This window comes from Panthera tigris, chromosome B1, assembly GCF_018350195.1.
Source record: "Panthera tigris isolate Pti1 chromosome B1, P.tigris_Pti1_mat1.1, whole genome shotgun sequence".
Taxonomy (NCBI): domain Eukaryota; kingdom Metazoa; phylum Chordata; class Mammalia; order Carnivora; family Felidae; genus Panthera; species Panthera tigris.
Window position 1 is genome coordinate 120,805,660 of NC_056663.1, and position 24,650 is coordinate 120,830,309.

General features: G+C 38.7%; 1 protein-coding gene and 1 pseudogene across 2 annotated transcripts in view; one reads left to right on the forward strand and one right to left on the reverse strand.

The window, feature by feature from the left end:
* Nucleotides 1–5,234, forward strand: part of EMCN (endomucin) — a 103,606-nt gene extending 98,372 nt beyond the window's left edge. The window contains exon 12 of one of the 2 annotated variants that reach the window (XM_042984129.1): nt 4,328–5,234. The gene's annotated coding sequence lies outside the window, so the exon portion shown is untranslated. The remainder of the gene's footprint in view (nt 1–4,327) is intronic. The other variant, XM_042984128.1, reaches the window with a different exon arrangement.
* Nucleotides 5,235–10,198: 4,964 nt separating this feature from the next.
* LOC102953212 overlaps nt 10,199–24,650 on the reverse strand; it is a 42,078-nt pseudogene continuing 27,626 nt past the window's right edge.

Genomic DNA, 24,650 nt, shown 5'->3' on the forward strand with positions numbered 1-24,650 from the left:
ATGCAAAAAGAGAGAGTAAAAGAATTTATGTATGTTTTATTAAGAAACTGATTAAAATTTTTTAAAACATAAAACAGTATAAGGAAATTCAATGGAAAAGATAGGAATTCTACCACATCATGACTTAAAACTTCCAAGCGCAAAAAAAATTATCATAAAGAAAATTATGAAACAAAAAACAAATTGGGAAAATGTTTGTCAAAAACATGAGACCAAATAATTAACTTCTTAAATATACCAAAGGCATTATACAGATTAGGAAATAGAAAAGTGAGCAAAGGCTAGGAACAGGCAATTCATAGAGGAAGGAATAGAAATGATAATGTAAAATTACAGAAGAGTTACTATAAAATCTTAAAAAATGTGAATTAAGACCAAAAAAATTATAACCTTCAATTTAATTAAACCTTTTTTTTCTAATTTTTAAAAATCATACTGGTGAAGCAAATAATATCATATGCTGCATTTGAAAATCTAAATTCGATTAATCTTTCTGAAGAAGAGTTTGGTAATATTTTTATTAAAGGACTTAAAAGATTCACATTGGTCACCCAGTAACTTCACTTTTAGGAAATTTTCATAAGGATATGATTTGAAATGTGACTAAAGATTAATATATAAAGAATAGTAGCAAACATTTAGAAACAGTTTAAACGTCTAATGGTATGGAAATTTCAAGTAAATTATGCTTCATGCAATCAATGACATTATATAACTTAGCAAAAGTAATTCTCAAGATGATTTTTTAATTACATGCAAACACATCCAAGATATAGGTTAAGTGGGGGAGGGGACAAACTTAAAACTGAACAGAAAGCATTTGATTGTTCCACCACCAATTCTGTGCTAGAGGAAGGCAGGCAGCTCCTGCTACCTGCATGCTCCCTCACCAGCAGGCTCCCCCTCCATTCAGTTCCAAGCCCCCTGACAGTTTAAGAAGTGGTGGGAGTTTCAGATCAAGAACCAAAAGTCTGGAAAGACCAGTGACTTTATGAGAGTCTCATCCCACAGACCCTCAGCATTATGGAATGTTACTTATTTTCATTTTTCTCCCAGATACAATTCATTCTTCCTGTCATTTCTCAATGGTACCATGAACATCTAAAAGCACCTTTGTGAACTTCCAGAAGAGCTTAGCATGTTTTTCAATTATTTTTGTTGCATTTTAAGATGAAATAGCTGGGACTAAAAAGAAAAATCATGAAAGAGATTTATTTTCTGATCCTAGGTATGGCCCTGAACAATCTCCTTAATAATGCTTTGCACTGGGCTCCACATCTATAAAACCAGGATAGAAAGATCTTTTCTTTTAAGCCTATTTTGCTTCTTTGTTTATAAAGTATTGTCAGCGTTGGTAAAGAATCTATCATGATACTTTATTACAAACGTGATCATTCTATTCTTTATAAGAATCATAAATTTATAAAATTTTAGGGTTGTGAGATATTAAGGACCTTAAAGTCTTGCATTATCATTATTGAAGACAACACACTAAATTTAGAGAGATTATATGTTGGAAAGGAAGCAAATACTGATATTGGTGTAGACATTCGAACTGAAACTGCCAACTAATGGAAAAAATCATTAACGAAGCAAAACCCATTTCTTGAGAAAGATTTTCAATGTGGAATATACTCTGACCAAAACTCCAGTTTGTTTTCATATTGCTTGCTGATTCTTGAAAAAAAATATGGTATTAATCGTGAGCATTATCTTACTCACGTGAATCCAGGTGTTTACCTAGATGGTCTGTGCTGCAAACTTTTGACTTTACCTGGGGACTCACCTACAGAGGAGTATGGGTCAGTTAAACAAAAAATGACAGAGACCCTGCTCTTTGCCAAGTTCAAGGACAAGTGTAAAAAGGCTCATGACATGTCGCTGTCCTCAAGGGGCTTATAGAAGTGAAGAGCAATACACGTAAGGAAGATAATTGGACTTTAATATGGTAAATAATAAGACAGTGGTGTGTAAAGTTAAACATGGGACCTTGAAATTTAATGGCCAGTTGCTTAGAAAAGATGGTATCTGAGCTGAAACTTACAGGATAAGAAACTGCGTGAATATAAAAGAAATTATAAATAATTGGTTAGCGTTGTGCTGTGCTGTGCTGTGCACATCTGTTGCTAGGTCAGTGAACCGCTGACACTGTTCCGTGGTGAGATTAAGTGTAGAAACTGAGAATGAGCCCTTAAAAGTCGTCATAGCAATCTGATATTGCTGCAACATTCTGTTCCTGTTGTTGTATTTTTTGAAATATCAGTTTGCAGCCAGTTAGAAATTTTTGGAAACCAATCTGGTCCTTCACCCTAGATAACTTGAGAAGCACTGGTCCAGAATCATAGTTCAATGCCACAAAGGCTGGGAAATGAGGCTGAAGCAGTAGAGGGCCCCAGATCATGAGAGGTCTTGCTTCCCATGGTAAGTCATCAAGGACTTCAGAAAGTGAAAATGAAATACTTTTTCTAAGGAGAATAAAATCAGATTCTTTCCTCCTTGATTACTGCCATCAAGACATTTTCTCATTTGGGGAGACCTCCCCCTCCTGCAAACTTGGATGGAAAATACCCAGGAAATGAGTTCCAAATTTGAGAGGGGAGTCTGTTCTGCAGTCATGCCTAGAATTATTGTGCTCTTTCCAGAGCTATGCTACGCTCTACCATATACTGGACCATCTATCGGTTGCAGATGCTCTAGAGGACATCAGAAATACTCTGCTCTACAATCCTTCCCATAGCCTAAGGCATGGATCCAGTGACCACTCCCTGCTCTGCAAAGCAGTCCCCGCTATGGCCACCAGTGTCTAACTTGCCCCCATGCGAGGCAGCAGTGTAACTAACTAACCCTACCAGAGCCCCTGCTTCCACCAACCATGCCGTGAATGAGCAGGGTGCAGGTCTCTAACCGCTGGCACCACTGCGCACCCCACCCAGACTCTCGGGAACCACCAGTACTGCCATCAGCAGCACAACAACATCTAAGCCCTGCCAGCTCAGACCACACCCTCCTTTTCCCACTTAGGCACAGAAGCCTCCATCTCCTGCTCCTTTGGGGGCCAACATGGAAAGTTGTTTCTGCATTGCAAAGAAGAAATCCCAAAGTGATCAAATAAAGCCCTGGCTCTCCTGCTCTCCTTCTTGTGAAGGAGAATTGGAGAGTTGTCTGTTCACATTTCACCCTGATAAGCACACAGCAAGCAGCAAAGCATGAAAGTGGCCAATAAACGTCTACTCACGTTGTCACCCCAAGGAACAGACCGCCAACTGCCTCCCATTAATGATTGGGTAGAGTTAAGGACTTTCATCAGAAGAGGAATATGATGATATTTGTGCTTGAGACACATCACGGAGTGTTTAATAAAGATTAATTCAAGAGAGGTAAGAGTAAGGAGTAGGATTGGAAACAGGAGTTAGAAAATTATTGCAATATTCCCTAGGAAAGGCACAAGGGCTTCGTCAGTTCTCCAGGTACAGTAGGGATGGAGCTGAAGAGGCAGAACGGGGTAGAGAAAAGTCTGGAAGGTGAACTTTTCCAGAGGTGGTGATTGATTGAATGTGGGCAGTGGGGAATGAGGAAGATTACAACTCTAGATGTGCCCACCTTTCCAGCATGAGTACCTGGGTAGGTCATGGAGGTTAGAGCAGAGATTTGAATTGTGCAGTGAGAGGGAACCGGTTTGGCTGGCAGTACAGTAGCCCCCCTTTACCCATGGGGGACATGTTCCAAGACCCCGGTGGATGCCTGAAACCACGGATAGGACTAAACCCTGTACATGCTGTGTTCCTTTCCTGTGCATACATACCTATGATAAAGTTTAATTTATAAATAAGTCACAGTAAGGGATTAACAACATTAACGAATAACAAAATGAAACAATTATAAAAATAAACTGTGATAAAAGTTAGGTAAATGTGGTCTCTCTCTCTCTCTCTCTCTCTGTCTCTCAAAATATCTTGTTGTACTATATGCTCCCTTCCTATGATGATGTGAGATGATAAAATGCCTACTTGATGAGATGAAGTGAGGTGAACGACATAGGTGTGGTGATGTAGCCTCGGGCTGCTATTGACCTTCTGATCAATAGGTCAGAAGGAAGACCCTCTCCTTCTGGACCGAGGTCAACTGCAAGTAGCCGAAGCCAGGAGATGGGAAACCACGGCTGGAGTGGGGGTCAGGCTACTGTAGAGTGTTGTCCTTTGAGACACCTTGACTTTGAAGTGCTTGTGAGACAGTCAAGTGATTCCATCGGGTGGAAAAAAGCAAGTCACTCACATTTCTTAACAAGAAATGGTCCCTCCGGCATCTTTACTTCCTCACTTTCTTGCAGTCTGAACTTTTTCCCCCCACAGGCTTCATCTTCAGCTTCTGTGCTCCAGGGGTAGCAAGGGAGAAAGCTTCGTGGACTCTTCCCTGATGTCCAGTCCTGCTCTCCAGTCTGCCAGTCACCTGTCCCAATAAAGTGATGTCCAGATGGCATGCAATAATTTCATAGAATCCGAAGAAGCCCGGGCCTCCCCCGTCATTTGTGACATGAAAAGCACATTACTACATTTTATAAGAACATGCTTAGGAGTTTTAGGAAGGACCTTTGTGAGCAGCTAACCTGACAGCCAGGTAGGTGGGTTCCCTGATGACATGACCTTCCCTTGAGTTGAAAGTTTCCAGAGCCGACAGTTCCTATCCGTGGAGACTTTCCTATTTTCTTGGTGTTCTCATATTACCTAATGTTTGTATTTATTGTTTTGTACTATGTTAATGCAGGGACAATTTGCAAGTGTATTATTAAATGTTAGGTAGAAATCATGCCATGCCACTTTGTACATAAAGGTATTTTATTCATATTTTCATGTGTTACTTTTAATAAATAATTACTATATTCAACACACTAAAATATCATAATGTGACTGTGAAAATGGCAATGGTATTGTCTTCCCATAATTTTGAATATTTGGGTGCTGATTATTTGAACATGAGAACTCACTAATGAAAGACATCTGCAATAAGTGAGAAAGGAACAAAGGATTCACATATCAGACTCCGTTAAAGGGAAGTCAATTTAACATCTCTTTGGTTTTTCTATTTGTAATTCACACTATGTGACAAGGATGTAAGGGCATTTATGACACTCTGTACTGCATTCATTAAGATGATAACAGGAGTGAGACTTTTTATAATCCATTTGGTTGATAGAGTCTGTGCATTTTTAAATTTTTTTTTTTTTAGAAAGGTAATGATTTGTTCTAGCAATCATTGTCAAACGTCCAGTGTGTAGAAACCAATACTTCATAAAAACGTAACTATGATATGACTTCTCAGTATATCACTTTCCTAAAAAAAAAAACAAAACAAAAAAAAACCTACGATTATAGCTGCCCTCCATCAGGAGCCAGTTCTTCTGTTGAAAGCTGACTGATCAACCTTGACCACTTCTTGGACACAAGGGATCGAAATGTCATATTGGTTGAAGTTCTATGGAAAGCCTTGGAACTAATGCGCTGCCAGTGTCAGGAAGCTCTTTAACTTTTATGATTACCTAAGCTGCTTTCCATGATAAATTACCTTAGTGTTGTGAGGGCAGTGTAATAGAGACAGAATTTTGTATTTAAAACTGCTTTTTAAAAGTTCATTTTTTTACAGTGTATTTCAACACTTCCAGCTTTAAGAATTATATAAATAATCATCTTGGTTTTAGCCTCCTGATGTCTGGATTATGTCTAATCAAGGACACCAAGCAAACATATTATTGAATGATGCCTCTTTGTGTTTCTCTGAGAAGAGACATGGAGAATAAGGGGGAGGAGGGCAGGGAAAAAGCAAGCACGAAGGTAGAGAAAAAGCCAAGGATCTGTGACATGCATCTCCCTTGAGGGATGCCTTGCCCATGGTCAACTCTAACCTACGAGCCTTTAAATGGGAACAGCAATGAGTAGAGCAGTGTCTCCTGAAAGAAAATATCCCAACACCCATAGAACGCTCTACTGAGTCTCTCAACAGAAACCTTGTTACACAAAATGTACCGCAAAGAAACAAACTTTTCTGTGATTTAAATGACTACAAGTGATATATTATTCTGGTTTCTAGAAAAACCATTTTCTTGACTTTTCATAAGTATTGTTGAAAGAGAGTTTACAAGGTGCAGAAAAGGGAAAGCTTTTTAATGGTCATAAAAGAACGAAATTCGTTCTAGTTCAAGAATTTCATATAAAGAATATGCTTTATACTAACAAATATAGCATTAAATCTTTAAAACAGCCTAAGTGAAAAGAGGATTGAAGACTTTGCAGAGATAATAGTGGCATTTTACAGCATCAATCTCTTTCGTAGGTAATGTCTACATTTTTATAAATCAACTTAAGGTTCTGTTAAAGTAGGGTGTTTTGTTTTCAAGCCACAATTGCCATTAATCAGATGTTTCTTAATTATCTGATTTAGATGATCTACTTTTTATGCCTGACTTATTGTAAGCTTTTTATTCTGATATGTAGTTCAAATGTCACTGCAGCAAAGGAAAGGCTGTATTTATATCAAAGCTAAACCTTTCTATGTTTTTGTTCTGCATGGCAACATGAATATAATTTAAGTCTATCAATAGTCAAAACCTAAACAAGCGCTAATTAACTGGCACTGTTGTCATCTGAGAATAAGCAGATGTTGTTGGACGACATAGGGCCGGTGATCAGCCAGCAGGGAGAGACTTCTAAATTCCCCCTTGATGAGCTGAAATATTCCATTACACATCTGACAAATCTATGCCTTATTACTTGTCTACCTGCCATCGTGAGGATCAACTTAGGACATGGACAAACCTTCAACAATGAACATGCTGCTTTCCCTGATTTTCTCTGTTGAGCCCTACTTGTGATTATGCAAGATTTTATGGGGTTCCAAAAAGAAAAGTAGATAATGTCCTTTTAAAAGTTATGTGTTGGGTGATCCTAGTCTCAAAGCTATGAAACTGCTAATAATGACCCATATTAAAGATATCCATCACTTGTGGTTAATTAAATAATAGTTACCTTGAACTAAGAATTTATGATGGATGATCCATGGATCTTTCCTTAAAAATTTCTCCACAAATACAAACCAGATTTCTCGTGTTTCATTAAATGAGTATACTTTGTCCTTGCTTCAAAGGGATTTGTCTTACAGGTGGCCCTGGATATATTTTCTTGTTCTGGATACTTTTTAAAAGCAAAACAGTTTTGACAAAGAAAATGGAAAAACATCTATCATGTCCATCGATGTTACATTCCTGAACTTGAAGTCAGAATTCTACTGCAGTGATCATGGACTAACATCATTAGTTAGCTAACGCCATATCCAAGACTCCCTGTGTTTCCGGCATTATACTAAACACTGCACATTCATCATCTCAGTTAATCCTCACAATAATAGTAAGAAATAACTTCTAACCTTTTATTATGTTTTGCTTATTATTGTTATTGTCATAAGCACAAACAAAAACATATCCATTTTAAAGATATGGAAGCCAAGACAGAAAGTTAAATAACTTACCTAAGGTTGTACAACTAGATAAGAGCAAAACTTTGGATTCCAACCTAAATCCCAAATCCCTGTTCCTCATCACTATACTACTTAATCTTTCTAATCTCAGTTTATTTATCTATAAAAAGGGGTGAAAACATTATACCCCTTGCCATAGTGAAAACCAGGGACCAGATTTATCATCCCCTTATAAACAATTGAAAAAACTAAACATCTGTTTCAGACGATGGACAAAAGGCAGAACTGGACCATGATCCCTAAGAATAGAGAGACAAAATTGTGAGTCCTATGAAGTCCTGACTTTGACACATTTCAGACCAGTGGCATAGAGGGGACCCCGAAGTAGAACCTGAGAGTCATACTGAGTTGAGGACACGTAGATTGAAGCAAGGGGACTAAGGTAGCCAAAATTTGTGGAGGAGAGTACCAGATAGGAAGGAGCTACATAAAGGCCTCCAAAAATCTGCATTTGGTGACACTGTATCTGTTGATAATGGGATATTAAACTGTGCATACACTTAGGGTGAAATTCCATGAAACCAGGCAAAAAAAAAGGGGGGGGGAGCTGTGTGCTGAAAATTCCTAGACATCATAAAGGGTAGAAAGACATTCAAGAAAGAAAGACATTCAATGACCAATGATATTGGGAAATCCTCATTGATCACCTTGATTAATAAGCCCATAAGAGTCACACTTTAGTATAGTTGTGCTAAAACACCTATAGAGTAAAGGTGGCTTTAGATAAACCCTAGCCCAGCCTAAAAGCAATCCCAAAAGAATGAAAAAAGCACAACACATTTAAAGGTCTCCCAGGACAAAGTCTGACAATCTTTTATAAAGAGAACAAAATAGGACAAAATAACAAATCAACGTAAAGTTCCAAATATTCATCATCCGATATAAAATGATACAGATGCCCCCAAAGAAGTATGCTGTGAACCTTAATCATGAGAAAAATTAGTTAACAAAAGTGATTTTTAACAAGGATGCTATATTAATTCAATGGAAAAAGGACAGACTTCTCAACGAATGGCTCTGGAACAATAGTTTTCTCGTGTGCATAAAAAAACTAAAGTCAACACTTACCTCATACCACACACAAAACAACTTGAAATGTGTCACAACTTAAACATTACATCCAGAGGGGCGCCTGGGTGGCTCAGTCAGTTGAGCGTCCAACTTCGGCTCAGGTCATGATCTCACAGTCCATGAGTTAGAGCCCCGCGTCGGGCTCTGTGCAGACAGCTCAGAGCCTGGAGCCTGTTTCCGATTCTGTGTCTCCCTCTCTCTCTGCCCCTCCCCGGTTCATGCTCTGTCTCTCTCTGTCTCAAAAATAAATAAACGTTAAAAAAAAAATTTAAACATTACATCCAGATATATAACATTTGCTTTCTATAGTCAGTAAAGATTCCCTAAATAGGACATAAAAGGCCAAAACTAAAAACAACATGATAAGTTGAATTTTATCGAAACTAAAAATTCTGCATTTTGAATGAGCATTAATAAACTGAAAATGCAAACTAAAGAATAGAAGAAAACATGGGAGTTACATATGTCTGACAAATGGCTTATATCTAGAACTCAGTCATTAATAAAATGCAATTTTAAATCTACAATGAGATACCACTACATATCCACAAGAAAGGCTAAAATCATAAAGGCCAATAATACCAAGTGTTGGAGGGGATATGGAGGAACTAGAACTCTCATACACTGCTAGTGGGAATGTAAAATAATACAACCATTTGGAAAAGAATTTAGCAGATTCTTCTTGAGAAAAGGAAAGTTTTAAAAGTTAAATGCCTACTTCTCATATGACAAAGCATTCCACTTTTATATATTTACCCAAGAGAAATGAAAACACATGTCCTGGCTGTACAAAGACCTATAACTAAAGGCTCTTTTCATAATAGCCAAAAGCTATAAACAATAAACAAATGGTGGTAGAATCATACAATGGATTACCACGCAGCAATCAAATGGAACAAACTACTCATACCGTCCCCCAAAATGGATGAATCTCAAAAACACTATGCATTATGCTGTAAAAAGAAGCCAGGGACAGTGGTGTGCATACTTTATGACTCCATTTATATGAAACACTAGAAAAGAAATCAAACCAATGTCAGTCTTGAGCCAGGGATGAAGGGGAAATGCCAGGAAACAAGCACAAGGCAATTTTTTTTGAGATGATAGAAATTTCTGTAGTTTGATTGTGGTGTGGGTTAGATGGTGTACAGATTTGCCCAAACTCAAGCTACACATTTAAAATGGGTATAATTTTGGGGCGCCTGGGTGGCTCAGTCGGTTAAGTGTCCGACTTCGGCTCAGGTCATGATCTCACGGTCCGTGAGTTCGAGCCCCACGTCGGACTCTGTGCTGACAGCTCAGAGCCCGGAGCCTGTTTCAGATTCTGTGTCTCCCTCTCTCTGACCCTCCCCCGTTCATGCTCTGTCTCTCTCTGTCTCAAAAAAAAAATAAATAAACGTTAAAAAAAATTTTAAATGGGTATAATTTTAAGTATAAAATATGCCTTAATAAAATTGACTTTTAAAAATATTTTGTAAACTTTTTAATATTTTTTTCCTTCTTACACTTTTACTTTGAGACATGATAGGAAAATTCGACAAGTACACATGGAAAAATAAGACGTGATCACAGTGAAAATTGGAGACAATCAAACCAGAAACCTTTAACGCTTGTCAGCTAATGTGGAAGCTAAAGTTCTGAGAGGGACATGCTGCAAGGCTGACAGGAATGGTAAACGGTGTTCCTCTCTTTCTTCCTCACCCTCTCCTTCAACAGAATCCACACCAATCTCCTCATAATTCTTCTCCAGGGCACCTATGTCCTCAGCAGCCTCAAAAAACTCTCCTTCCTCCATGCTTTCACCCACTTACCAGTGAATAAATCATACATACATCAGGTGAAACCTGTGGTCCAGGCGAGCCCAGGACTCAGCAATGGCTGTGGTATTGCTCAGCATGCACACAGCTCATTGTACTTTGGCCAGGTCTCCACCAGGTACCACAGTGAGAGACCTGTAATCAATACCAACTTTGAAGCCAGTGGGGTACCAGCCCACAAAGGGGATGCTTGGTCTTGTTGGTGGCAATGGCAGCACTGATGTCTTTGGGAACCACATTGCCATGGTACGACAGGCAGCAAGCCATGTATTTACCATGGCGAGGGTCACATTTCACCATCTGGCTTTCTGGCTCAACTCACATACTAGTGGTCTCTGCTCAGAGGACTGTTCATGGTAGGTTTTCTCAGTAGAGATGACAAGGGCATATATGGCCAGAGGGAAATGGATGTGGGGATAGGATACCAGGCAGGTCTGGAATTCTGTCAGATTGAGGGCTCCATCAAATCTGAGGAAAGCAGTGATGGAAGACACAATCTGGCTAATGAAGCAATTAAGATTAGTGTAGTTTGGGCACTCAATATCGATATTTCTATGACAGATGTCATAGATGGTCTCTTGTCTATCATGAAGGCACAGAGTGCTCTAGGGTGACATGGGTAGTGAATAGGAGTTACAGGGCTCAACTACAGCTGTGGAAACCTGGTGGATTGGGTAAATGGAGAACTCCAGCTTGGACTTCTTGCCATAATCAATAGTTATTCCATCAGCCGGGAGGTGAACGCAGAACCAGTTCCCCCTCCAAAGCCATGGAAAACCAAGATGTCTTGAACACCTGTGTGCTTGTCGGCCACTTTCTGAATTAGGTCCAAGATAAGGTCAATGATCTCCTTGCCAGTGGTATAATGCCCTTGGGCATAGTTATTGGCAGCATTTTCCTTGCCTGTGATGAGCTGTCCAGGGTGTAATAGCTGGCAGTAGGTACCAGTGTAAACGTCACCAATGACTGTGGGTTCCAGGTCTATAAACACTACCTCTGGCACACACTTGCCTCACTGAAGAAGATGTTTAAGGAGTCATCTTCTGTCAATTGGCATCTGGCCATTGGGTTGGATGCCATATTGCAGGCAATAGAATTCCAGTAGACATTGCTGATCTGGATACCAGCCTGGCCAACGTAGATAGTGACGCAGTTGTGCGTGGTGGCTACAGACTAGGAGGCACGGGCAACAACAGGAGCAGACACCGGGTCCCAGTTAACGTCCCTAACAAGCTGAGTTGAGGTAAGTCATGCACTGACTCTATAAAGTTTTTTCTAAAAGGAGGAGTTATATTATTACCTTTCTGTTATGGACTGAATTGTGGTGCCCTCAAATTTGTATATTGAAGTTCTAACCCCCAGTACCCCCAGAATGTGATTGTGTTTGGGGATAGGGCCTTTAAAGCGATCATTAAAGTGATGAAGACATTAATATGGACCCTCCTCCAATGTGACCGGTGTCCTTATAAGAAGAGGAAATTAGGAGACACACACACACACACAAACATGTACACACACACATACCGGGAAGACCATGGGAAGACACAGGGAGAAGACAAGTGTTTACAAGCCAAGAAAAGAAGTCTCAGAATGAAACCGGCTCTGTTGACACCTTAATTTTGGATTTTTTGCCTCCAGAATCATGAGGAAATAAATTTCTCTCATTTGAGCCGCTCAGTCTGTGGTACTTGTTATGGTATCCCTGGTAAACTAATACAGGCCTACAGGGTCATGGAGATAATTAAATTAGATTATGATTCATGGAAACACAAGATATAATAACTTTTTTCCCTTCTTGATTTTCCTAGTAACAACCAGGGTTAGAACTACTCATATTTATATTCAACATTAATTGGCAAGACTGAGATCCCTTTCCAACACCTGGAAGAATTCCTAAACCCTTCTGTTCTACAACTAGATTAGAACCTTCTCTTTCTAAGCATCATGACTCTAGTATTACCGTTTAATATAAATGAGCTTGTAGTGAGGTTAACATTTATCTGATAAGCTATTAAAATATTTCAATACTTCAGTATCTTTCATAAATAGCTGCTATCCTAAGTCTACTGCCCCCCCCCCTTCAATTCCCTCCCAGAGCAGCTCTTCGGGTCCCTCCCCTGGGACCTAAATCTTTCTCGGATCCAGCACCTGAAGGGATAATGTCTGACAAAAGTGAGGCCATCTGTTCTTATAAGTCAATGCCCCATGCCACACTTATGATTAGTTATTTTGACTAGCACTGGTTTTAGGGATGTGTTTTTTTCTTCAATATATGAAATGTATTGTCAAATTGGTTTCCATACAACATCCAGTGCTCATCCCAAAAGGTGCCCAGGGATGTGTTTTGAGAATGGGGCAAAAGGCAATAAGGATGATTAACTTGAGAAAACTTTTTTTTTAATACAGATTTGTTCGATTTGGGGTGCGTGTTTATTTTGTCCGCCAAATGTAAGCCTGGGCCATTTCAATTTAAGCACACTTAAACAAGATAACGTTTGCAACGTTTTAAGGTACAAAACCTTACTTGTACACTCAAATTTAGGGCCCGGTCTTCATTAACCTCCTCTAGTATCAGGTGTTTGTGATGTCTGTCCACTTCCGTGCTCACAAATATAAGCCAAGCCTGTGTGTGTGTGTGTGTGTGTGTGTGTGTGAAAGAGAGAGATGGAGACAGAGAGATAGAGATGGAGACAGAGAGATAGAGACAGAGATAGAGCGGGCATGTGCTCTCATACAGGTCGAGCTTTTTTGGTGTGCTGGCAATATATCAGCAGAACGAGGGCTGTCTTCTGCTGGTGTTGCAGTACAGTATAATAATGCTGCATTGAAATTACAAGTGTACACACTGTGCAGGATTTAGGGCATCTTGCTTGGAACTAAAACTAAAGCAAATGAAAGCATTTAAAATAAAAACTGTCAGCTACGACATCGCTGTTCCCATTGCAACGCCATTGAGTTACTTCAAAGAGCTCAGGCGATTTGAGAGAGGAGACGCAGATGAGGTTTTCTCTGGTTTTGCAGCAAAGCTCACTTACTCGGTGAGTGCGGTACTACCGTTGGTCATGGGAGGGCTGCAAGAGGCAGTTTGCCATAAATGCCTCTGTTACCTAAGAATTACTAATCAGTAAAGTATTGGAGGAAACTGTGGCATCCTAGAAAAATATGCTCCCTCTCCCCTCCATCCTATTACTGGGATACGACCCACTCCCCAGAAATGGCATGAATTTTTATTTCGAAAGAAGAGTTCGATGGCTGTGCCTCCCGCTCTTGTGAAGTTTCAGAGTGTGAAATGTGGAAGTGAAGTCGAACTGTCTGGATTGAGAAGTGTGGGAAGATTTCAAAGGTTGAAGCTTTAAGACATGTGTGTGGGAACAGAGCAGAAATTGCAATTGGCTATTAATACCAAAGGTTAATAGTTATCACCATTGTTACCATCGATAAAGTTTTATTTCCACCTACTAGCTCGAAGTATTATTTTAGGCACAGGAGTGATGAAAAGACATCATAAGTGATCATTTTGTCCATAAATTTATTGTCTGGCATAACAGAAGACAGATAGCTTAAAGGGGAGGGCTTTTTTTTTTCCTACTGCTTAATACAGGCAGGCGGGATGAAGTGATGAAATAAATGGGCACCAAGTGTTTCGTGACACTACTTGTGCTCCAAGTGGCATTCAGTGGGGACTGTGCACAGGGGTGGAATAAACGATGAGCTCTGAGTTAGACAGGAGCGTAAGTCTAGCTTCCATGTGTTAGCCTCTCAATTCTAAGATGGCCATATTAAGATTAGCAAAGTAACGCATGCAAATCATTTAACACAATGCCTAGCTTATAACCCAGGCATGAAAAACAAGAATTTCAAAACATCAACAACAAAAAAATTAAATGTAGCAGAGAGCTAATACAGACAAGTAATTAGGTACACAAGGTAGCAGCATAAATAGAAGCCATATCCTGGAAGAGTTTTGCCTCTTTTTTTCTATAGGTTTTGAGGAAACTCTAAATGTATTTCAGGCAAGTAGTATGTTATGGGGCCAGAAACAGTTAAGGGAAGATGCAAATGAATATGTTTTTTTTTATTTTGCTTTTTGACTTTTTTTAATGCAAGGAGGAAGGGAAAATGCACAGTTATTTCCAAAGGAATGTAGGTGAGTTTGATATTTAGAACAGCAGCCTTCAAGTGAAACAATTTAATGACACAGAATTATATTTTGACTAATGTCTTGGTCTATTTGAGAGGGTACTTTGGGTCAAAAATCAAAAAAGATTCCCTTCCTTGCTGAGCCCAATTAATTAATAAGGAATTTTACTAAAGCAATAAAAGGTTCATTCCCTTAACAAATAAACATCACTCTAAGGATTTCCAGAAAAATCCACTCATCTTTCTACTCAACTTAATATTAATTAATAATCAACTATCACCTACACTGGATTCTCAAACTCCACTCACCTGGGTCTCTTTCCTTAATTGTTTCAAAGACCTGAGATTTTTGGTAACTCGTCCCACTCTGCCCCAATCTGAAAAGGGTTGGATTTTAGAAAACTAATTAATCCAGGGTCAAGGTCTACAGATCACTGGATCTGTCTTTTGAGGTAACCTTCCTGCTTCTTTTATCCCAAGGCGATGGACAACAATAATAACCAATTACAGTCTGTACTTTCCTATCATGGACATTAGGAGGCAGGTTCTCACTACTCTCTAGAAGACATTGCAAAGTTTCAGGTAGGCAAAAATTCCCATGAATGTACAAGCTCCGATGACTTAAGTGCACCTTTGCTGTAAAGATCACCTGTTACATGCACTGCCTGTTGGACCTGTTGGACTAGAATAGCATACGGCTTTTTCTCTCCAAGCATGGCATTTAGCTCCACAGGGAGGAAGCCTCAGCAGAATTGTCCAAAGACCCTTCCAGGGAAAGCAAACCTCACTCCTGGATCCTGCTGTGAATATACATTATCTAATCATAATAATGTAAGATGTGTTGCGTTCATAGGTTCTCAATTTTGGAGCTACTCAGACAACATTTAAGGTCGAACCAAAACTTTGAAGATACAAAATAACTAACTAATAACTAACTAATTAGAAGAAGTTACAAGACAAGGGAAAGAGGAGAGGTGAGAGATGCCATAGGGACACTAATGCGTGTATTTTACATAGGGAGAGACCCAGAGACGCTGTCGAAATTAATGAAAAGAAGAACAATAGGTTTCATTATATCATTTAAGGTTAAAAAGAGAAGCAAGGAAAGCATCAAATAATGATACAGGTTATTTAACTTGGGAGATAGTGTTAGTGAGCTAAATTCTTATTCATAGCCCAGGCTTAATTAGCCACTGTCTACAGAAAAAAGATGCAAGTTTATTATTTACAATTGTAGTGATGAGCCCCAGAAGAACTGAAGACAGAAATAGTTGAGGTCATTATCTCTGGCTGGAATCCGGGGCAGAGAATAAGTGTTAATATCAGTTTAGGCTCTGCAAGAGCTCTACCAAATAAATACTACTTATATTTTTTTCTCCTTCAAAAAACATATTAAAATAAATATACATATATTGGGGTGCCTGGGTGGCTCAGTCAGTTAAGCTTCCGACTTCAGCTCAGGTCTTGATCTCCCAGTTCACAAGTTCAAGCCCCACGTCGGGCTCTGCAGTGACAGGTCAGAGCCTGGAGCCTGCTTCGGATTCTGTGTCTCCTTCTCTCTCTGCCCCTCCCCCACTCATTCTCTCTCTCTTTCTCTCTCTCTCTCCCTCAAAAATAAATAAAACATTTAAAAAATTTTTAAATAAGTATACATATGATTTTACCGTCCATATATCACAAGATAATAAAATCACACTTTATATATGTAATAACACCTTACAAAAGATTTTAGTGAACACTCTAAGCATTATGATTCCATTTGCCACAATAACCTTGTGGATAGGTAGGACCGCTTTATTAATTTTTCCCTTCTTATAAATATGGAAACACACTGTTGGCTCCCAGCAAGATAATTTATTACTGGAGATCATGCAGTTTGTAAGTGGCCAAGTAAGACTTGGCTTTAATCCAGGTCTTCTGACTTTAGTTCACAGCCATTTCCATCAGAGAAGCTAACATTTTTTGTTACTTTTTTTGTTACATTTTTGTTACATTTTTTGTTACATTTTTTGTTACATTTTTTGTCACTCACTCATTTATGTATTATGTATTTAATTATTTGTATCTGCATTGAATCTGTGACTCTTTTGTCAGGGTATATGCACAATTAGACAACCAAAAAAGCATTTCAAATTATATTTTTCATATCTCTTTTCTTCTACTTGTATTTCTCAACACTTGTGGAAGATTTTCTGACCACAATAACATATTCTGAAAACTCTCTTTTCTGTCGTGTCCATTTTATTCATAAAATACACTTACCTTTCTCAAATCTCCTCTAAATTTTCTCTGTGTAATTCTTCCACAAGCCCTGTCTGAAGACTTCTCTTCCCTCTCTCCTTCCTCCTATCTTAATTCCCTATTACAAAATCCCAAAGAACTCTCCTAGTAAAGGCAGAAACCTCCAAAGAAGCTGAGCAAAGAGAAATAAATGAAACGACAAAGCCTCTAACCCATTTTTTTTTTTAATGGGAAAGCTAGGGACATTCGTAATTCAATTACTTTTTTTTTTCCCATTACTCATCTATTCAATAAATATTTAGAAACTAGAAATAAGTGCAAAGAAGCCAAAATGAGATAAAAATCCATCCTATGAAGTGTTCCACTCTAGTGTTGTGTGTATGTGTATGGGGGGAGAAGGGGGTTGCTCTTAAAATAAAATTTTATTAAATTTATTGAATTTGTTAAAAATGTATTTAAATTTTATTAGTATCTGGACACAAGCAATTACTGTAAAGTAAGAAGAGTGGGGAAATTGACAACATTCTGTAACAGAAGATAGGAAAGGTGAGTAAAGGAGATACACCTTCAACGATTCTCAGATGGGTGGCTCCCTTGTACGACAGGTTAAATAGTAGTGTCCATTGAAGAAACATAGGCATGAGAGTGAATCTGGTAAGTTTAATCTTGAAGAAGCAGAGCTGACAATATCTGTTTATAATATGTATATCCCTCCACATGAAGATGTGGTAGGAATTAGAAGCTTGGATTTCAGGGGCGCCTGGGTGGCTCAGTCAGCTAAGCGTCCAACTTCAGCTCAGGTCATGATCTCGTGGTTCGTGGGTTGGAGCCCCACATCCGGGTCCGTGCCAGCTCAGAGCCTGGAGCCTGCTTCAGATTCTGTGTCTCCCTGCCCCTCCCCTGCTTGTGCGCTCTCTCTCTCTCTCTCTCTCTCTCTCAAAAATAAATAAACATTAAAAAATGTAAAAAAAAAAAAAAAGTAGTTTGAATCTCAGGGGAGATATCTCAACTGGAAATTCGGATTGAGACATCATCAGCGCATGCGGGGTGGTTGAAGAGAGTGAATACACCTGTTGCAGGAAGAGTTCACACAGTGAGAATAAAACAGTGAAAAACACCAACATTTAAAGGATAGGTAAAGGATAGGCAGAAAGAAGATCAATATTGAATGGCAACAGGTGACATGTCGAGAGAGGGAAATGTCACAGAGGCACTTGGAGGTGAGCGTCACTAGAATGCTCAACTCCAAAGTCAAGCAGAGTCAAGCATGAGAGTTCCATTTCAACCAATAAATGATATTTATTTGATAGTAGTTCTACTTTAGGCTCTCAACAGATAAAAACCAAAAGCCAGTTCTGAGCATTTGTGGATGGCTCATTTAAGCACATGTTGGATAAATAACATAATGGGCATTTTGTCTAGGCATTTCCCTAGAAATTCCCTTAATGCCTGCATTAAGAAAGTTAATCCTGCATTGCTGCCATTAGGAAGTAATATTCCCGAATCCAGCTCATTTCCTGCAGAAATGCCTTCCTGGATGGATTCTTTATTTTTGTTTCCTCAGTCATTATAGATAATAGATACACAAAGCTCCATTTTGAGCAATATAAACGTGTTCTCTGCAAAATTCTAATTGAAAACATTGGGAGATGTGTACCCCGTAGCCCTTACATAAAGACCCACACAGTGGATGCCGTTTTGATTTTGTGCCGTTGAAGTTTGTTACTGCTGATGAGCTGTTCTGTGTAACAGAACAACATGAAGTCAACATATTTTTCATTTTGCCAGACTTACCAAGAAACTCAGAATTAAATCAGTACATTAATTCATTAATTTAATGCTTGGTAACAAAAAGATTTACCTCGTTATTTTTGTTTCTTTTTAAATTACATTTAAATGTTTAAAGCAAACTTAAATACGGTACTTCTTAAATAAAAAAGCAGCTCACCCTTCACCCCCCTATTTTCTCCCACACCTCTCCCCCAACGGAATTAGGGCACCTTTCCACAGTGGCCCCTAGTGGTTGTTATAATGCATTGCATGCCTTTCTCGAAAAAAGTTCAGACATGAAATCACATTAAGGAAAAATTCTGAGGATTATCATACCCTCGGTCCCCTTCACTATGTTCAGCAGCAAATAACTACTAACTGGGATAATGATGAATCCTTAGCATCTTCGAGAGAACTATCTCAGCACTATAAAAAGTCCCTTTGAGCTGGAAGGTAATTTGCATAACTAAGAGATATGGCAAAATAGTGCAATTTTCTATATCTGCACCGACAAGACAGTTGAACACCTATATAAATAAAATCTTGACAATGAGTATACTTGAGTATACTATATTTCTTGATTTAAATAGAAAAGTTATTTTAAAATTATCTGTGTGCATGTAGGGGTGGTGGGGAGAATCACCATTTAAATTGTAGTAGAGGTCATGGCAATGGATGCCACTTCTGAATGAGAGTGTGAAGAAATAAAGGTTTAGAAAACCTAGAATATGCCAAAGGGCACATGTAGGGGATGGAATAAATGAAGTCCACATTGGTAGGAGTGGAATTTGATTTTGAATAAAGTGGTAAAGTTTTGGTACAGTCTACGGATGATAAGGCCTGCATTTGGAATAAGAGTGAATGCCATTCTTCATGATTTTAACACCATAATCCTCAATCTTTGTTGCCTGTACCTAGTCTTCTTCTATACCCCTTACTTAATAGTTTTCCGATGTTACGTATTTACTATTTAAGGTTATAAATTCCCTCAATACGTCACACCTCTGACATCAACTCAGAGCCCTTGAAAATCTGTGGTGATATTTCCCCAGCGATTTCCTTGGTAGTTCATTTTGTTCTATTCTCTCAGCATTCTTAGTTTATACTTTATCACTTTTCCCCTTTTGGATTTGAGGCAGTGTTTTAAGCCATGACTCCAAGAGATACCAAAGAAAGGCTGGTTGAGTGAAGCAGCAACATGGCTCAAACTCTAGGTCAAATGTGCAAATGATCACATACACACACATACATCTCCTTCTATAAGTACATAATAATTCTCTCAGCACTTTCTCTTCGAACCATTAATACAATGCTATATTAAACCCATTTTCTCAAAGGAAGCTTTATCCATTTATGTAATTCTTATCCACACGTACTTCTCATAGCCTCACAGTCACATATCTTACCCAGTCACTACCACCCGGACTTATGGTCCACTGCCCTTCTGAATCTAGTACCATCCATGCATTCTAGGAAAAATTATTCTCAGCGATTCATAGGTAGCTGCATCTTCAAAAACCTTCCAGTTATCCTTCACCCTCTTTTTTCAATCATGTTTAACCATATGTAACTCCTTGACTGTTCGAAACTCTGGATATTACTACCTTCTCCAGAAGGTAGTAATCCTTCTGGATCCTCCTCTTAGATCTTCATCCTTCATAACTCTTAGCCTTCGTGATGTTCTCTAAAGACCCCATAACATAACTCAAATGTCACTCCTATACCTCATGGCACATTTTACATTACTCTATTATATCTCACAATACATTGTGATCTACTCTTAATCTAAAAACTGATTTGTATATTTAACCTGTGTTATTCCTATTTATTTAACCACCCCCAAATCCCTATCTGAAAAGAATTCTATCATGACATAGTGCTCACCTAAATAGGCACTCAATAAATACATGTTTGTGGGGGGAAAATATTTATGTTAATATAATTTCTTACATATCAAAATTTCCAAATCAAATTATTAGCTTCTCTTATACAGCCATCTTAAAAGGTAGGAAGAAAATAAAATTGGCACTAGAATTCAATGAAACCAACCTTAATAGTGAAGCTTAGTTTAAAATTTTCTTCTAGCTAATTGTCTTAATAACCCAGTAATATAACAATGGTGACATTCATCCATTTATGAGATGAATTATTTGTTCAGCACCTAGGGTATTCCAGACACTGTGAATATGTCAGAAACAAAATGACAAACCCAACTGCCACCTAGAAGTCAGATAAGGATGAAAAGTCATACAATTACCCAAAACTAGAATTAAAATGATGTAATGGAACTGGGAAATACAACTATTATCCCACCATAATCTGTTGTTCTGAAAAAGTTAGATAGTGGAAAGAAAAAAATCTTTTTTCAATATAATTTATTGTCAAATTAGCTAACATACAGTGTATACAGTGTGCTCTTGGCTTTGGGAGTAGATTCCCATGATTCATTACTTACATACAACACCCAGTGCTCTCCCAACAAGTGCCTTCCTCAATGCCCATCAACCATTTTCCTTGCCCCCCCACCCCCATCAACCCTCAGTTTTTTCTCTATATTTAAGAGTCTCTTATTATTTGCCACCCTCTCTGTTTATAACTATTTTTTTTCTTCCCCTTCACCCATGGTCTTCTGTTAAGTTTCTCAACTTCCACATATGAGTGAAAACATATGATATCTGTCTCAAGACAAAAAGCTTCTGCACAGGAAAGGAAACAATCAACAAAACTAAAAGGCAACCAATGGAATGGAAGAAGATGTTTGCAAATGACATATCAGATAGAGGGGCTAGTATCCAAAATCCATAAAGAACTTACCAAACTCAACACCCCAAAACCAAATAATCCGGTGAAGAAATGGGAAGAAGACATGAACAGACACTTTTCCAAAGAAGACATCCAAATGGCTAACAGACACATGAAAAGATGCTCAACATCGTTCATCATCAAGGAAATACAAATCAAAACCACATTGAGATAGCACCTTACACTGGTCAGAGTAGTTAAAATTAACAACTCAGGAAACAACAGGTGTTGGTGAGGATGTGGAGAAGAGGAACCCTTTTGCATTGTTGGTGGGAATACAAACTTGTGCAGCCACTCTGGAAAACAGTGTGGAGGTTCCTCAAAAAATTAAAAATAGAATTACCCTACAACCCAGCAATAGCACTCCTAGAAATTTATCCAAAGGATACAGGAGTGCTGATTCATAGGGGCACATGTACCCTAATGTTAATAGCAGCACTATCAGCAATAGCCAAATTATGGGAGGAGCCCAAATGTCCATCAACTGATGAACGGATAAAAAAGATGTGGTATATATATACAATGGAATACTACTTGGCAACGAAAAAGAATGAAATCTTGCCATTTGCAACAATGTGGATAGAACTGGAGGGTGTTATGCTAAGGAAAATATCTTTTTGTTTTCTATTTATCTGACTCATAAGGAAGATATGAACCAACAAAAAAACACTGAGCATGAATCCTGCTGCTGTGTGGATTCTATTCTTTTGAGGCAAGCAAGATGATATTTTCTTGCTTCTCCTTCCCCCAGGACATCATATATCCATACATAGAATGCAACACTCAGAAAATAACTGGTCAGAGAGTAGGAACGGGTCTTAAGCACATGCACGAAAAGAGCCAGATGAAGTAGAATATTCTGAGTACTACTCTTTTTCATCTAGTGCACTGATTCAGTTTATTACAGAAAGAGGTTGGAGTGGGGGAGTTCAAGAAGGGCTGTCACATGTTGAACTTCAGAAGGGTTGCACTAGGTAAAAGGCTGTCCAACTCCAGGAATGGAAATGGAGACTACATGCAACAATCTGCTCCTCTCTTGTCATGTACATAAGATGGAACAAACAGGAAAACACTCAAGTGGCTGGTGAGTGAGATCAAAGGCAATCCGTAGACTATTTGTTTATAAACACCAGGTATAGATCTATTTCGTTCAAGGAAGAGGCAACAACAAGCAAGTTAAATACATTTTTGTGGGACAGGAGAACAGAGCATGATAATAAAGACTCAGAAGAAGAGCCTAAGTCTGAAAGTGATCTGCCACAAGAATCAGGGACAAGCTGGAAAAGAACATAATGTCTATATCACAGAGAAACCCACATGACAGCACAGGTTAAGAGGCCATGGCAGCATGTGGCAGCAAGTGTTTTGAAGATTCCAAGGGAACCAAATACAACAGAAGGATTTAAAATATCTTTTGAGTCAGTCAAGCACGGGAAAGAAAAAAGAGAGAGAACACAAACAAAACAAGAAATGAAGAGTCTATAATAACTACAAAAGATATATTATTTCAATTAGAAAAGAAAACTCTGTACAATTAGGGACTACTCAATTTAAAAATCTTGACAAAATGGGTGACTTTATAGGAAAACACAAGTTGCTCAGATTTAAGAAGAAATAAAAACCTGAAACCACCAAGACTATCATTTTTTTCCTTTGTGTGTACACTCCTCTTGGCTGAGACAGGTGTGAAGTCACTGCCAGGAAAGAAGCCCTCACCCTGCTCCCCAGCCTAGCAGACCAGAATTCTCTAATGGCATTCTACACCAAGCCGTGCTTAACCACCAAGTGTTATAGACTTGCTTTTGGCCCATTTCTTCCTCTAGAGCCTTGGGAAGAAGAGTGTGGTGGTTTGAGGGAGGATTAAGTTTCTCTTGGGATCCTAATAACCCAATCTTGCTGTAAGTTATTAAGGACATTCCAGAGCACTCCTCCTCCCTCATCTGTAACTATCTTTCGGAATCCCCTCCTCTATTCCCTCATTAAGATGTTGTATTAGTCTGCTAGGGCTGCCATACAAGATATCTCAAATAGGGATTCTTTTCTCATAGTTCTGGAAGCTGGAAATCCAAGATCAAGGTGCTGGCAGGGTTGACTTCCTCTGAGCCCTCGCTCTCTGGCTTGCAGATGGCCACCTTCTTGCCTCACCCTTGTGTCTCTTTCTGTATATCCCAATCTTTTCTTATAAAGATATCAGTCAGATTGGACTAGGGTCCACCTAAAGCCTCATTTAATCATAATTACTTCTTTAAAGACCCCACCTCCAAATATAGTTACATTCTGAGGTACTAAGGATTAGAGCTTCAACATATGAGTTTTGAGGGGACATAAAGAGCCTAATGTGTTATAGATGAACATAGCATGAGTTTAGGCTTCCCATGAATTTGGCCTATGATCTTTCACTAGAGTGTCTACTCAATTTACTCTGCTTTATATTTGTCTCCATGTGACTACGAAAAAGCTGCTTCTTACCTCTATGGATATCAAATTTCCTCTTTTACAAAATAAAGGGATTTGACCAGAGGAAATTTATGGTGTCCTAAAGCCTTAACAGAATCAAGACCCTAAGTCATTGTGTATAAATTCAGTCGGATGTTATAGTGAGAGGGTAAGACGCTGAGGAAAAAACTGTGAAAGCTCACGAGAAAGAGATGGCCAAGTTTCCTCTACAAATATGAAAGCCCCATCCTTCTTCTCACCCCACCCTAGGGAGGCAGGAAGCAGAAGAAGGAAAAAAAAGAGTGTGCATCATGCAACTCTACTACCTTGACCTCTAAAGCCCTCAGGGAGGCCTGTCTGTAAGCAATCAGATGTGGACTTCTCAGTTTTCACACACATACGGAGCACAAATTGTTATTGTTATTTACCTACCTACCTACATCTTACATGCATTTCTATAGTTTGCAGTATTTATTTGGCAAGTGTCATGTTTGTTGTTTTACTTTTCTTCACTTTGAACATCTCTGGAAATGGGACACATCCTAAAATCACTCTGGCCAAGCTGCAGCCATGGTGGGCATGTGTACATAAATACTTGAAGGATGTTGTGAAATTTGTAAGAAATTCGCAGAGACAATAGTGAGTCACCTTTTTAAGATATGCTGTCACCGAAGTTCTTGATGGCAAAGAGGATAATATTTTGTGGGAGGAAGAAAAAAGAATACTTAAACTAAGTGTTAAAAAATAAATCTTACAGCGCTATGAGTGTACTTAAGGCCACTGAACTGTCCACTTAATAATAGTTAAAACACTAAATTTTATGTCATGTATTCTGTTCTCCTTTTTTAA